This window comes from Barbus barbus (genome assembly GCF_936440315.1).
Source record: "Barbus barbus genome assembly, chromosome: 13".
Classification (NCBI taxonomy): domain Eukaryota; kingdom Metazoa; phylum Chordata; class Actinopteri; order Cypriniformes; family Cyprinidae; genus Barbus; species Barbus barbus.
Genome location: NC_136741.1, coordinates 4,119,628 through 4,135,728, shown reverse-complemented (window position 1 = coordinate 4,135,728; position 16,101 = coordinate 4,119,628).

The window sequence follows — 16,101 nt, the reverse complement described above, 5'->3', positions numbered from 1 at the left end:
TTTATTTTGCCTTACTTGGCTTTCTCTAGTGCAATTTGCTGCATTATTAATTGACTGAAACATTTGTGTTCGCTGCCATCTTTCTGGCTGACATGCCCACTTTGTCACACAGAACTCAGGAAGTCTGGATAATGGGACAAAGAAGTGGAAGCGGACACACATACACACAGAAAATGGTTGAGAGAATCAGAAAACAAACACACAGACTCTCCCGGCTTGGTTTGATATCCTACTGTCCGGCGCTCTGCCACAGTCTCTCCTGCTAATCAGTGCAGGAATATGTGTCTACGTGGCACACGGGTGTCAGGTGATTTATTGGCTCCCTCTGAGGTGCCGCTGAAGTGGCTCAGAAAAATGACTCTGCAAACTGATCTCGGACCAGTTTTTACTCTCACAAGAAGGTTAGTCCAGGATATTTTTAGGCGAAAGAGTCAGAAATTGATTTTTTTTGTCATGCACCAGGAGTTTGGAGATTTTTCTCTTATGCTCACCAACGCTGCATTTATTTGGTCAAAAATACAGTAAAAACTGAAATATTATGACATTTTATTAGAGTTTACAATAACTGTTTTATATTTGAATATATTTTAAAATGTAATTTATTGCTGTGATGCACAGCTGAATTTTCAATATCATTACTCTAATTTTCAATGTCACATGATCCTTCAGAAATCATTATAATATGCTGATTTGCTGCTTTGAATTTCTGTGAATTCTTTGAATTCCTCTTCCTGACATTTCAGTTCAAATTCGAATCCAGTAGGATGTGTATGGACTCAATTCAATTATAATTTACAATCATGAATGGAACCAAAGCATGGGTTTTAAAATGAATCATATTTGCCCCAACCATTGCATTCAGAAGTGTAGACTTATTATTAACATAATAGCATTAGACTATACAGTTATAAAGTTAGAAACAGTGTCATATAAGGTAACGGGATGGAACAGAAGGACTGGAGGGGTGAAACTGGCAGATGGTTTGACGCTTGATTGAGAACTTAAGAACTTGCTAGAGGAGGTTGTGTGTGTGTGTGTGTGTGTATGTGTGAGACAGGTGCTGAGTGAAGAGCATTGCTTGTTCAGAAGCATCTCAAGTTGTCTATATAAATCAGCCAAGACAATCAGGCTACCAATGATCTTGTCTACAGGCTTCCTACTTTGCTATTGAATGAAAAATTGGTTCCAGAAGGGCTGAAAATCATAGATGGGAATCATAACTGAATATAATTATAATGAAGCAATAGTATAAAACAGACACAATTTAATAATACGAAGGAATGAATTAAGGAGTATGAACAAATTCTTAATTGTATGAACAAAATCTTAATTTGTGGCCACATATAATATATTTTTGTTTGGATATTTATGTTATAAGTGGCGCTTATGTCACCCATCATATTTTTGTTAGCCAAAGTTCCATTTTACATTTAGTAATTTGGCAGACGCTTTTATCCAAAGCGACTTACAATTGGGGAATACAAAAAGCGATTCATCTTGAAGAGGCAATCAGACAGAGGAAGTGCTCATGACACCAAGTCTCACTCATTGTTCAAATAAGTACAAGCTAGTAAGGGAGGGAGAGAAAGAGTGAGTTTTTTTTTTTTTTTTTGAGTTTAGGATGAAGTCAAGTACTGCCGAAAGAGATTAGTTTTCAGTTGTTGCTTGAAGATTGACAGGGATCCGGCATTCCGGATAGAGGTGGGAAGATTATTCCACCAGCCAGGAATGGTGAACGAGAATGTTCTGGTGAGTGATTTTGAGCCTCTCTGTGATGGTACCACAAGGCGTCGCTCACTAGCAGATCTCAGACTTCTGGAGGGGATGTAGGTTTGTAATAGTGAGGGGAAGTAGGAGGGTGCTGAGCCTGTGGTAGTTCTGTATGCAAGCATCAGTGTCTTGAACTTGATGCGAGCTGACACTGGCTTATATTTTAATATTGGAATTGTAATAATGTAATTAGAAACACTGTTGTTGTCTTATTAATCAGTGGGAAAATTTCCTCAGCATGGCATCCCTATATTTTTACAATAATCCTAATCAATAAAAAACAAACAGATCGGGATAATGTATCTGCGGAAACTGCACGCTGAATAGATATCACAACATCATGGTTTAGAGTTATCTATTTTTGTTTGTCCACCTGCCCAGGCTCACATATACAACAACAGCCAGTAGCAGCTAAAATGAAAGGAGACATAGTAGTTTGTATTTATTACTATAGTCCCTTTGGCTCACTTTGTAAGGCACCAGTATATAGCCTGTATTTGAACTGTGAAAAGTGCTATACAATTCCATCTGAATGGAACTCAATATTTGCGATTCTATTCTGGACTAATCAACAATCTTTGAAAGACTCTTTAGGATGTATTATTTTCTTATTTTGAGTAGGTATTTTAACTGCCAATCTGAAAATTGACAATTCGTTTCCCTGGATTCGAAATTAATTTATTTTTATAGCCACACTACATAATGCCAGCTGAAAGTTTTTTTTTTTTTTTTTTTAACCGTTCAGACCTTTTCTGGACCACTTACAATCCTGTCTAATGTGCTGCTGTTAACTGTATACTATTTTAATGGCCTTACTCACATGGAATGGTCACTTTTGATATGCATAATGAGACTATTTACATGGCAATCAACCTTTCAACCAATGAAATTCTATTTAACGGTGCCATATTAATCTATACCATCAACTTTTATAGAGACCAGACTTTTTGCTGCTGCTGTACCTTTCTTTCTGTCTTGACATGCACAATGATGCAGAGTTTTGCAGCTAAAACCCATTATGGCACTCACCGTCATAAAACTTGCATGATCCTGTAAATCTTTTAGCACTGCTAGTTTGAATTTCTGCTTGTGTGTGTGTGTGTGTGGGGGGGGGGGGGGGGGGGGGGGGTGTAGGCTCTGGTAAGCAAGTGCTACTGCTCTAAAAGGTGCAGATGTGATAGGACGTTTTATTAGAGCTGAAGAACATGAGAAAAACATCATCCTCAGAGGTCTTGTTATTCTATCCTCTCCTCACTTCAAAACTCCCTGAATGAATCCATTTTTTAACAAGGAGAGGAGATATCCGATGTCAACTTTGAAATATTTAGAGGTGTTCACATCTGTATTTGCATGGCATAGGAGTCCATGGCTTTCCATGTGGTGGTGTAAGCTAAATTTGTTTTAGAAGTGGAGTTGTTAGAGAAGCATGTTGCCCTCAGTGGGAGCCTCATCGAAAGATGTTACGATCACTGCCCAAATGTTGCTCATATTTAATTTACAAGGCCGTATATGTCCTTTATGTTGCATTTAACATGAGAAGTATCATTTTTTTCCTCCACAATTTTATGAAGAGATGGTAGAGTGGGCAATAATTTATTGATTCACAGTATAACTTGTGTCTCACTGGTTGCTTTTAAACACATAATTGTTACCAAGGATACAAATGGTCATATCTGACAGAGAAGACTTTTGCTTCTAAGGGCAAACAGGCTGACAATAGGAAATCAAAGTTTAAAGTGAAGGGAGAATAGGTAGTAAGTGACCTAACCAGCTAATTGATTAGAGCGTTCTATCTTTAACTGAGGACAAAGAACTGAGAAGCATTGATGCTTTGGAGAAATCTGGGGAGTAGTGTTGTAAACAAACATACTGGTACATCGGTACCAAGTCGATACATACATTTTTCAAACGTAACAATACCAGCCTCTCTACCACCTGCTGTCAAATGCTCCCCTGTTTGTGTGAGTCCTCGGTGAAGAGAGCCAAAGGTTTCTATTTAAAGTTTTTGGCAGCATTGAGAATTATAACCAATAGGGCAGTCAAAAGATAAAAATGAAAAGTTTTTAAATGAAAAAAGTAACGTTACTCTTTGTGATTGGCTTTTCGTCCTTTGTATTAAACTGTGTAATATTCATTGCGCAGAATAGACCGATTTTATTCAGAGTAGATATTTATTCATTTGTTTGTTGCCTTACACACTGCAAAGATTTTTGAGTGACAACAATATTTAAATATGGCACTGACTTTGAAATTGCAACATTTGCCATTGTAAGAATGGGAGAAAACTAGATCTGTGCAATTAATTTAGCAATATAAGTGCAATAGACCACTTGCTCTGTCACCGATAATGTGCGTCTTTATTTTATTACTTTCATTTGATCTTTGTTTAATGCATTTATATATGCGTTACAGTTTGTTTACATAATTAAATAATATTTGAAGGCTACTAGCTGTTGTTTTAACATTTACTTAAAATTGGTTCATTATTAATGTCATTAATAATTATATTTATTTACTTCAGATCGTTAAATAAACATAAATATAAAAAAAAAAAATTAAAAAAAAAAGGTGGCAAAATCAATACAAGTGTATTTTTATGATTTAAACTCTAAAAATAAATAAATGAACATTTCAAATCAATATAAATCGGGACATATTTCAATCATGCAAGATAAAAAAAAATTATTCTATGAGGCCATATTCAGTGCTCACACATTCAAGTCTTGAGTGTTAAAATCATATAGAGATCGAGTGCAAAAATAAGAAACAAGTAAAGAGAGGCATAAGCTAGAAACATAGGGCCAAAAGTCTGTCTTTTTTATTTTTGCCAATGTCCCTTAGGGACCCCATAGTTTCTGACTTCATCAACAAACAAAAATGTCCTCTTTGCTTTGACATTAACCCAAAAGAATCTGAGTTTGATTTAAAGGGATTCAGTTTTTTTTTTTGGCATATCATAGTGCTGACTTTTGCAGTTCTGCAACTGCGTACTTTGTCTGACCTCTACCTTCAAAGTGCAGGTGGACATCTCTGCCAAAAGTTGACACTGCAAGGCAGCTCGTTCAAAGATAAAACAATACCTGTTCGATCTTTTTAAGCACTAGGCACAGCACGAGTTTGAACTCTCCGCACGCAGGAAACCCCCACCCCCAACACATTTGATATGCTTTGACAACCCACTCATTGTGTGTGAGGATTTACAAAATGAGACAAGGCAGCCGAGAAGGTTTTCGCTGCACTTAGTGTACCATCTTCCAAATCCATTTTATACACTTCACCCAACGTTCATGTCCTCTAACGGAATTGCCGTCTGAAGGCAGGGTGTCCTTATACATTTTGGCCACTTCCATTTGTCAGACAATGCAAAGAAAGCGAGCAGACATGTTCTGTAATGGCCGATGCATGTACTCATCACCGTGATCACCGTGACTCGGGCAGGATGGATCCGATCGTGAACTGTTACATTCTCCATCATCAACAGTTAGAGAGGGACAACATCTCACAATAATAGAGCAAATGGAAACAAGGGAGTCAATGCGTTGTCTCTTTAAATTTTTAAGCTCTCATGAAAAAATACTGCGACTGCAGACAGAGCAGCAAAATCATCAACTTCCAAAGGGTCCATGGAGCTTTCAAGGATGCAGGCTTGAGCGTAGAGGGTTGCTAAAGTGCTGGATGTAAAACTATTACAATATTTTGCAAATCAAGAAAAAAAGGGCTTATTTGTAATGTCTTTGTTTCATTGTGCTGCTTAGGGACAGGTAACAAGAGGACAGACAGCTGAGCTGGGAAATGCTTTCACTCCAGTGGTTCGTGAATACTACACAATTTATAGGCCTGCAGTATAATGTGCAAATTTAGTACACCTGACAAAGAAGCGCTTTATAGGGGATTGCATCCAATTAATTGGACTTATATTCACATTTCACTTATATTCTGAGTTCTACTGCAGGTTTGAAAAAACACCATTCACACCTCCTGCAACCCCCTCTCCCCCACACCTGAACTGCAGATAAGAGAAGATGACGTGCACTGCTGAGAGAATCATTGGTACAACCCTCCCCACTCTCCAAGAACTGTACTCATCCAGAGGGAGCAAAAGGGCTGGTAAAATCACTCTGGACCCCTCACATCCAGCACACTCCCTCTTTGAACTGTTGCCGTCTGGTCGACCCTACAGAGCTCTGAGAACCAGAACGACCAGGGACAGTTTCTTCCCTCAGGCAATCCATCTCATGAACATTTGAACTCTTAACAATAAACATGAAACACACAACACTATCATACTTTATATTTTTTATTTAACACACATACTTATTGCATTTCAAATTTGCACCTAACATACCTGTACATACTGAATTGTCTATTTTGTATATTATGTTCGTGCTATTTTGCATATTGTCCATTTTGTATATTTGTACATTATTTTTTTTTTTATCTGCGTCCTGTCCTGTTGCTGTCAATCTGTTGCACTGTGGACCTACTGTCACTAAAACAAATTCCTTGTATGTGCAAACATACCTGGCAATAAAGCTAATTCTGATTCTGACATTTAGCTACCGTAGGTAATGTACGGTTGGGTTGTAAAGTCAGAGACCACGTGAAAATATTTGTATTTATTTATTTATTTGCCTTTAAATAAATAGGAAGTTTAGGGATACAGAAAAAAGTGACACACTCACACAGACAAAGATTCGATTCTCTTTCTAGGTCACTAAACTAAATTTCTTGGTCACAAAGGTAAATAATGTAATTTTGAGACATTAATCATGTGAGTCTTTGTACAGTTGGTCTAATTTTTAATCATAACATGCTCTTTGCAATGTTTGTAAATCATGCTGGAGAACTTGATCACCTGTCTTAGTTCAAGGATTTGTTTTCAGCTCAAGTGCTGTTATTAAAGCAAAATGTAGGGATGCCAAATATTAAGAAAGTCTGACATTCTTGAATTTCCCAGTTAACCATTCCATTTAACTCAAATTATGGCGATAATGTCAATTAAAAATATATTTTTTATTAATTTTTTTAATACAAAAACTGTTAAATGGTTCCATTTTCACATGTGGTCTTTTGGAGTCCAATAAATTTGTGAAGATTGTTTCCTTATTTATTTTTGCATTATCTGATTATGCTATAATCGGGAGATGTTGTCACCCTGTTTTTCAAAGTTATTATGTGAGGCAAAAAATGTCAGACTGATGTAGTTCCAAACAGGGGTAAGAATCTCTGTGCACCTCTTGCTTCGATTTGACTTTGATTCAAAGGGCTGCGATTCAATAATATAACGATTATTGATGCATCTTGATAATCGATGCATCTGTGGGAACACTTGGTACTTTCAAAGCAAAGTATTTGTAATGATTACAAATTTAAAATCATCATTTTATATCAAATTTATTTGTGCATTTTTATTCAAATATTTATATAAGTAGGCTACTTTTTAAATGAATTATGAACTAATAATAAATAAAAAAATTGTTATAAATATAGCATGAAAACATAAAAATATAAAGTAATAACGTATATAAACTATATACAGAGAGAATCGCAATGCATCAAACCTCCAACTTTATAATGTTTAAGCACGTTAATGTTCAATTTTACATGATATAACTTCAAATTCTAGGTTCGGTCATTATTGTGAACAGTTTTTTCACATTAGAAAGGCATCAATAGTCCTTTAAAGATATACATTTGATTATTTTCTACTTCATTTTTTAGGCCATCAGTTAACACATTTTTCTCTTTTATTTTCATGTACTGTAAATTGATTTTGAGCGATAGTTCATTTGGAACCATCTGGGATTAAATGAAGGTCATGCAAGGTCACAAAGGTCCCATAATGGGATTGAACCTTCAATGTTCAGCAATCCGCTTCTTTAATTACAGCGCAACCACCACAACATTAGGCAAAAATAGCTGCATTTGAATCAATATTATACACAACATCCATACGAGGAGCATTGTGGGAAACATCTAAAGTAAAATAAATAAATAACTATATCCCTAAATGCTTTATAGTGACATGAATGAATGAAAAAAATGGATGGATGGATGGATGGATGCATGATGGATGATAGATGCTCAAGCATAGAGAAAGACAAACAATAGATAATGATACAATATAATTGTAAAATAATTGAAAGGCCTGCATGACTGAGAGGCAGTAACATTAACTATACAGCCATGCATGACAGCAGAGTGACAGAAAGACCCAAAATAACATGATCCAGGTCACTTCCCCTATAAAACGTCCTCTAAACACAAATCCAAGGGGACTTTGAATAAATTACTACAGGAAGAGCTTAGTGGTAGATGAGATGTGTGTGTGTGTGTGTGTGTGTGTACGTGTGTTTGTATGTGTGTATCCTTATGATCCCTCAGCCAAATGACTGAGGCTTCTCGGGAAGGGATTGGTCAAACAGGTTAATTCGTCAGTAAGCAAGTAATTCACATGAGACTGACAGTTTGAGGCCTCTAACCCTCTGATAGGCAGATTACATACACTGTCAGGTGGAGACGCGCAGCCTCCGAGCTCATCCTGCTGAGGAGTGAGAGACCACAAGGGAACAAGAGAGACAAAGATTGCCTCTGCCGAAAGTGAATTGAAAGAACAGAAAAGAGCTGAGGGAGGGAGAGGGAATTTATGGGCCTCTTGAGACAAACAAAACACCCGGGTTGCCAATCAGAAGACAGTCCCCAAGTGATGCTCTAAATCTGGTAGAGAGCTCGGGTGTGTGCTTGCGTGTGTCAGTGTGAGCAGTTGCATCTTATTGCGCTCATCAGATGATGACTCAACTTCCAGGTCTGTAAACAATGTAAGAAACGGCATTCAAAAGTTTTAGCATTCAGTCACGCAGAATGAATACATTTCAGCTGTCTTTGTTTTATTTGGTAAATGGTTTTGCAAAAAGATCACCAGGGTCCTACAGTGGAACAGGTAAAAAAAAAAGGTATGATCAGTTTATCATGGCAGCTTATGTTTTTACATTACCTCAACTTGATTTTTTTTATTTGGTTTAATGCAATTTAAAGGGATAGTTCACCAACAAATTAAAATTACCCCATGATTTACTGACCCTCAAGCCTTCATATGTGTATATGACTTTCTTATTTCAGATGAGTTAAAAATGTCCTGGCTTTTCCAAGCTTTATAATGGCAGTGAATGGGGGTCAAGATTTTGAAACGCCAAAAAGTGTCTATCCATCATGAAAGTGCTACAGGTCTTCTGAAGTAAATCTATGTGTTTGTGTAAGAAACATATGCATATCTAAAAGTTTATAAACCATAATCTTTAGCTTTTGCTAACTGTTGTACTCATGTTCACGAGAGAGTGGCGTTCCAGTGGATGATGTAGGCGTTGGATGTAGGCGTAGTGTAAGCTCAGGTGAGTTTCGTGTCAGTCTCGTGAGAACCAAGTTTTGTTTAACCAGACTCGTCTTGGCTTATATCAAAATCTTTTGACATTTTTCTTATCAAATCCCCATTTTGTACTTTTAATTCATGCCCTGTGTTTTGTTTTGCTCTCTCCTCTGCGCTTCCGCATTCGTCACTTTCTTACGCTACGCCTATGATGTATGTAATCTACTGTAATGCCACTCTCTTGTGAACGCACGTAAGACAGGTCATTTTAAAGGTGGGGTATGCATTTTTTCAAAAACGCTTTAGAAAACGAGTTGGGGGGCCAAATACCAAAACAAACTTGTAGCCAATCAGGAGTAAGGGGTGTGACTACTCAAGATGCAGAGGAGAGAGAGCGCTCATTAGTGCACATGACGGACATTAGCCGAGACGAGCCATGCCGAGCCGAGCCGAGTGACGACCGAAAGATATGGATGGCAGATAAAAAAACAAAGAGTAAAATGTCTGCAGAACAAAAGAAGGCTATTTGTGTCAATATGTCATAAATAGAATGCAGCAGCAGTTTACTGTCGGGGATTTGTTGTTCGCGTCTGGTGTAGACAATATGATAAGGCAAGAAGTAGGACCTGTGTAAATATTGTATCAGTTTTCCAGCACTGGAGAGCACTCAAGCAGCTGGAAGGCCTGCGATCGGATGCTGATGTTGCTTTGTTTCTTCTCGATAGGTGAGTAACATTAGTTTTGCTTTGTTTCACAGAACTAATCGTAGCCGTATGTATGTGTGGGGCGGAGTTATCAAAATAGGGACGAGACCCTTTTGGGGTTGGGGTGTGGTTGTTTTGGCGATTTCAAATGTCAACATTGGCTACCAGAAATCGCTTACCCCACCTTTAAATATGGATATTACACAAATTCATCGCTTTGTTTCAGAAGGCCTTTATTAACCCCCTGGAGTCATGTGGAGCACTTTTTATGATGGATGGATGAACTTGTTTATGCTTAAAATCAAAGCAATCCATTCCATTCGACCGATAGATAGATAGATAGATAGATAGATAGATAGATAGATAGATAGATAGATAGATAGATAGATAGATAGATAGATAGATTATTTTTTTAACGTTGTAATCTCTGTTGTGTGCTTCATGCACTAATTCGAGTGTCTTGCCACAACAACATGCTGTGCTTTACCCAGATGTCACCGTAGAGCTCTGAGAGAAACCAAAACGACCTTGTTTTGATATTTTCCCATTTTCAGCTTTGTGTAAAACCAAAGACAAATGTGCTTGCCTGCTTGTGCTTAATAGTTCTGCATATATGATGTTTGGGAGATTTTGCATTTCTCCCCACAAAAAAAGAATACAATATGGCACAAAACAAATGTGGTTTCTCTCTTCGCAAACAAATTTGTTCCTCCCTCTCTCTCTCTTGGTTGTTTTTGCTGGCTGTCTGATGTAATACTGAAGAAGGTGCGGTGCAGTGCGAGCCTAGCATTATGGGAGACAGGGGTGATTTCCTCTGGGTCATGGCATTGATTTGGAGCGACCCTGGAGGCCAGGCGAGCAGCAGGTGGCACTGACCTGAATTAGGCGATATGGAGCAGTGGTAATCAGACAACTTCTACAGCATTTCTCTCAGTCCTAAAGCAGACACTGAGATGTGAACATAACTAACCCTAGCTTTGCTGGCTGTTCCCACATGCTCAAGTAATAACCAACTTCAGCTTACAAACAGCCTTAATACGTCTTATTTGGAGGATGCTTTATCAGTGCAGAGAAAAAGAAAAAAAAAGAAAAACAATTGAGACACCATTTATTCACCCTATACCTTTAACTAGCATGCAGAATTGCACAATTTGCATTACAATAAAGTATCACACAAATGCGTTTTAGGTTTTACAGAATATTAAGAAGCACAATCACTCTAAACATTAATAACAAGAATAAATATTTCTTGAGCAGCAAATCAGAATATTACAATGATTTCTGAAGAAATATGTGACACTGAAGATAATTGAATAATAATGTCTGCTAAAAATTCAGCTTTGCATCATAGAAATAAATAGCATTTTAAAATATATTCAAATAGAAAATGTTGATTTTAAATAGCAATATTGTGACATTATTACAGTTTTTACTTTGCTTTTACTTTTTATTTTTGCTTTGGCCAGCATAAGAGACTTCTTTCAAAAATTTACATTTTGTATTTCTCCGTTTAGGAATGTATGCCATTACACTGAAGTATTATGTCACCGTAAGCGTTTATGAATCTTCAGAATCAAGTGTGCACTTGAGCATTCCACACGCTGCAGGTCAAGTATTGATCACTTACATAAAGAGCGCTTGGCTTACTTTAAATTGGGTCTTACCTGAAGCAATCTGACTAACTCGAGTTAATGCACAAAACAATTATCCTTCTTAGCACCCTGATTTAATCAGGTTCTGTGTGTACAGGGAAATAAAGGTCTGCCTCTTGCTAAGAAAGACAATTTCACATGCATACAACCTCCCTCCCTTTTATTAGAGCCAATGGAGATTACATAGAGAATTAAGCAGTTAGCTCATACACACGTGTGTTTCTGTGCTAATGCCGGTGCCATTGATGGCTCCCGGTGCAGAAATTAGACACAAACGCTTTGAGATGTGAGCACAATATATATTTTGGCAGGAAATGACAATCTGTTGGAATTGCATAAAAAGGTACTGAAACATGTCGAAAGTGGTTGCATTTCATAGATAAGCCTATTTTTAAAACAAAGGACAGGAGTCGGTTTGGAAGAATATGTGTTTATTATTATATGTGTGGAAGTGCTTTTTCAGGCAGTGCAACTAATGCCATTTATCATTTGCAGCACTAGTTTACTTTTTACATAATTTAATAAGTTGCATGAAAGCTGAAAAAGACCAACCAACATGGTAACAATGCATAATGCATAATGCTGAACGCATATTTACACAGGCCTAATAAAGAATATTGTTACAGTCGAAAATGTTTACAGTCAAAAGTGGGTTCAGTGAGGCTTCAGGCAATCCTAGGCAATCCATTTAAATGTTAACAGTTTCCTTCAAGTGGCCCATCATCCACAGAAAATTCCATTGAGTTTAATAATAAAGTGTAAAAATGTCTCGTGGGGCCTTAAAGCTGGATGGACCAAATTGTATCTCCGTTTGAACATAGGCCTACTGTGTAATTCTGTGTCCATGGCACATCTCAACCACTTCATTTCCTGTTAGCCATTTTTTTTTCACTCTAGCCGTTTTGAATTTATAGTTGTAAGCTTTCTGTGCGACTGAGATCCATTAGCATTTTTTAAATAAGTATTTCTAAGCTATAGGGTTGTCTCTCTTGAGCTGTTTCCAATTTATACACTGCCCACAAACTAGCTCTTTTATTTGCACACAAAACATTGCTCGCAATAGAGACATATTCTGGCATGTCTGGTTTTTCTTGATATTTTTCTCACTTTTTACCTCATAAATAAGAGCCACTGCACTGCATTTGTTCTGTGTAAATGCCTTATTCAGCATTTCGCTCATACTTTTTAGTATGCAAACCCTATTTAACTCGTGTTCGCCACTGTGTGTTCAACATCAATCTCGCTAACAACAGCCTGTCGACAGCATGGTCTTAAGAAGTCATCGTGAGAGAGTTTTGAGAGATGTCAAGTATGTGCTCATGTGGTTGTCATCCAGTAACACGTCATATGTTGAGTAACAGCGATTCTTCAGCAAGGCTGCATTATATTAACCAAACAATAAAGACATTTATGATGTTACAAAATATTTCTGTTTCAGAAAATAATCTAAATTCTCTTGAACATTCCATTTATGAAATAATTTAAATAATAATAATAAAAAGAGTATCTCAGTTTATAAAAAGATATATATCGAGCAGCGTGACTGTTTTCAACAGTGATGATAATAATAGTAAATGTTTATTGAGCAGCAGATCAGCATATTAGAATGATTTCTGAAGGATCACGTGACACTGACGAATGGAGTAATGGTGCTGAAAATTCATAAATTGCATGTTAACTCTTTTTTTGGTAACACTTGTTTGGTAACACGTAGGTACAAAGTTACTTATAGCTAGTAGAATGTCTAAAGTGGACTATCGAAATAAAGTGTAACCCTTTTTTTATATATTTTATCTTAAATAGTGTGAAATATTATTACAATGTTTTTACTGTATTGATCAAATAAATGCAGTCTTGGTGAGCATAACAGGATTCTTGCAAAAACCATAGTGTTTATGCATATAATCAGGGCCTAAAACTAACACTTAGGCCACTCTTGCAAATTGCCAATGACTTGAGAAATGTGCATTATTTTATTGAAAACAACAGAACAAATTAGGGAGAAAAATCTTATTGCAATTAATAATAATAATAATAATAATAATAATAATTAACTTAATAATAATAATATTAATTAATTACTATTATTTATTTATTTATTTATTTTTAGTGATGTCAAACAATTAATCATGATTAATCGCATCCAAAATAAAAGTTTTTGTTTACGGAATATATTTATGTGTACTATGTATATTTATTATTTATATATACACATGTACAGTATATATTTAGAAAATATTTACGTGCATATACATTTGTATATTTATATTCTTATATTTTATATTATATATATATATATATATATATATATATATATAAACATAACATTTTTATTAAACATACATGCATGTATTTGTATTTATATATACATAATAAATATAAACAGTATACACATTATGTAAACAGAAACTTTTATTTTGGATGCAATTAATCGCGATTAATTGTTTGACAGCACTATTTTATTTTTATTTTATTTATTTTTTATCATAGGGCATTTTTGTCAGAAAGCAACAGGGAAACTTCACTTTTGAAATGCTTCCATTTTGTTGACAACAGATTTAGAAATTATTTTAGTTACAAATGTAGCAGGATGTTTGACACATTTTGAAATACACTGTATACATGACTCGAATTAATTTGCTTTTACTCGATACACCCCACTCGAGTTCGTGTGGAGCTGCATTTACTGCAAACTGCTTAGAGACACTAAAACACTGTTATCATGAGCAGCTCATGTGAAAAGATCACAATGCGGTGCATCAGATTACATATTTATATACTTACAATGCAGTCTTTGCAATTTGATACACTTAAAAATAAAGGTGCTTCACGATGGCATAGAACAACCTTTTTGTCTAAATGGTTCCATAAAGAACAGGTTCTTTGTGGTGAAAGAAGGTTCTCCAGATTATAAAAAAGGTAAGGAAGAGATGGTTCTTTAAAGAACCTTTGACTGAATGGTTCTTTGTGGAACCAAAAATGCTTCTTCTATGGCATCGCTTGAAGAACCTTTTGAAGCACTTTTATTTTTAAGAGTGTAATTGCACCAAAAAATATGGGCTCCTTCATATAACAAATTTTACCCGTCAACTGGCGATTATCGCCTTTTCATATACTCAATGCTGATTTTTCACTTGCATTTGGCGCTTGGCAAGTGTTAATTTTAGGCCCTGCATACATTTTTTATTACACTGAATTTGCAGTCTTTGCGATTTGATAATTGCGCCAAAAAATATCAGACATAATTAATTTTAGGCCCTGCATACAAAGTTAATATACACATTTGAATATAATAGTTATTTATTAATTAGTTTGCATTTCAATCTAAATGGTCCTATTCAATTTGAAGTAATTTGTTTTATTGTTCAGGTTGTAATGTCAGCCTAGTGTCAAAATACAAATGCAGTAACGCTTCCCCCTAGACCTCTGGCATCTGGTTATCTCTTGGATTGGTTTTCCATTCAAGAGAGGTAATTCCAGCTGGACTGGGTCAGGATGAGTTCAAGATCTCCTATTGCCAGAGATCCCCAGCCACAGAGTTAACCACCACAAGCGGCTGGAGGTTGCACAGATGAGTGTCAGCACCTTAACCCTTTTATCAAGGGGAAAAAAGTATCTACACAAAACCCCCGCTCCCTAGCGAGCATGCGGTGTCTCTGTTACCACGCATTTGCAGAAAAAGAAAAATAAGAGGCGCATTCGGCCTCTCCATCTCGTGCTCCAAAAGATCCATTAGTATTCTGAGCAAAGCTTAGCCGGTGACAAGCCATACATCACCGTCACAGCAAAACGCTCTCTCTCTTTCTCTCTCCTTCTCTCTCTTCACAGAGCCGCCCTGCAAATATGGGGAGCGTATGTTCTTTTGTTTGTATGCCACCCTCTGTCCTGCGAGTGTCCTCTAATCTGCGTCTGCAGACGACGCATGCACACTTTTACAGCTCAGCTATTACCGAGGACGTGCCGGTGCCAGAGGAGAGATGCATTCTGGGAAGGTCTGTAGGAAAGGGGCACTTTTCACGACGCGAGCACGACTGTCTCGCCAACCGTTCGTCCTTGACTAACCTTGTCCTTTTACAGAGCTATAAAAGAGCACTGTAAATTACATTGATGGGTCCCTCAAAAACGCTCTCCCATTTTACTGTTTTCAGCCTGATCGACAAGCTCCAATAATGCAAATTATCAGAAAATATGAGACGCCCAACAGCAAACTGTTGTGTTCTGAATAATGCCTGCATTGTAATGCTACTTTGAATGGCCAGGTAATACGAAAATGCGCCTTGCGGAAGCATTATGATGAATAAGACAAGACTTTTTGCCTGTAATATGTTTCCATCTGAACAAAACATAGACATTATCATATTTATTACTCTGCTCAGCTCTGTGGAGATTTGTGTCATGCAATTTCCACTGTACGGGACACAAATAAAAGCAGCAAACACTTTTTTTTTTTTCCTCTGTCCCCTTCAATCTCAATAGACATGATGATTGAGGACAGTATATAAGTAAAAATATCCAGTATGACTCAGCTCAAAACTGAATTCACATTAATAGCTCCTCAGCGCTGAGTTTAGAGTCCTTTTTGCTTGAGGCAAATGGTGAAATAGTGGATTTC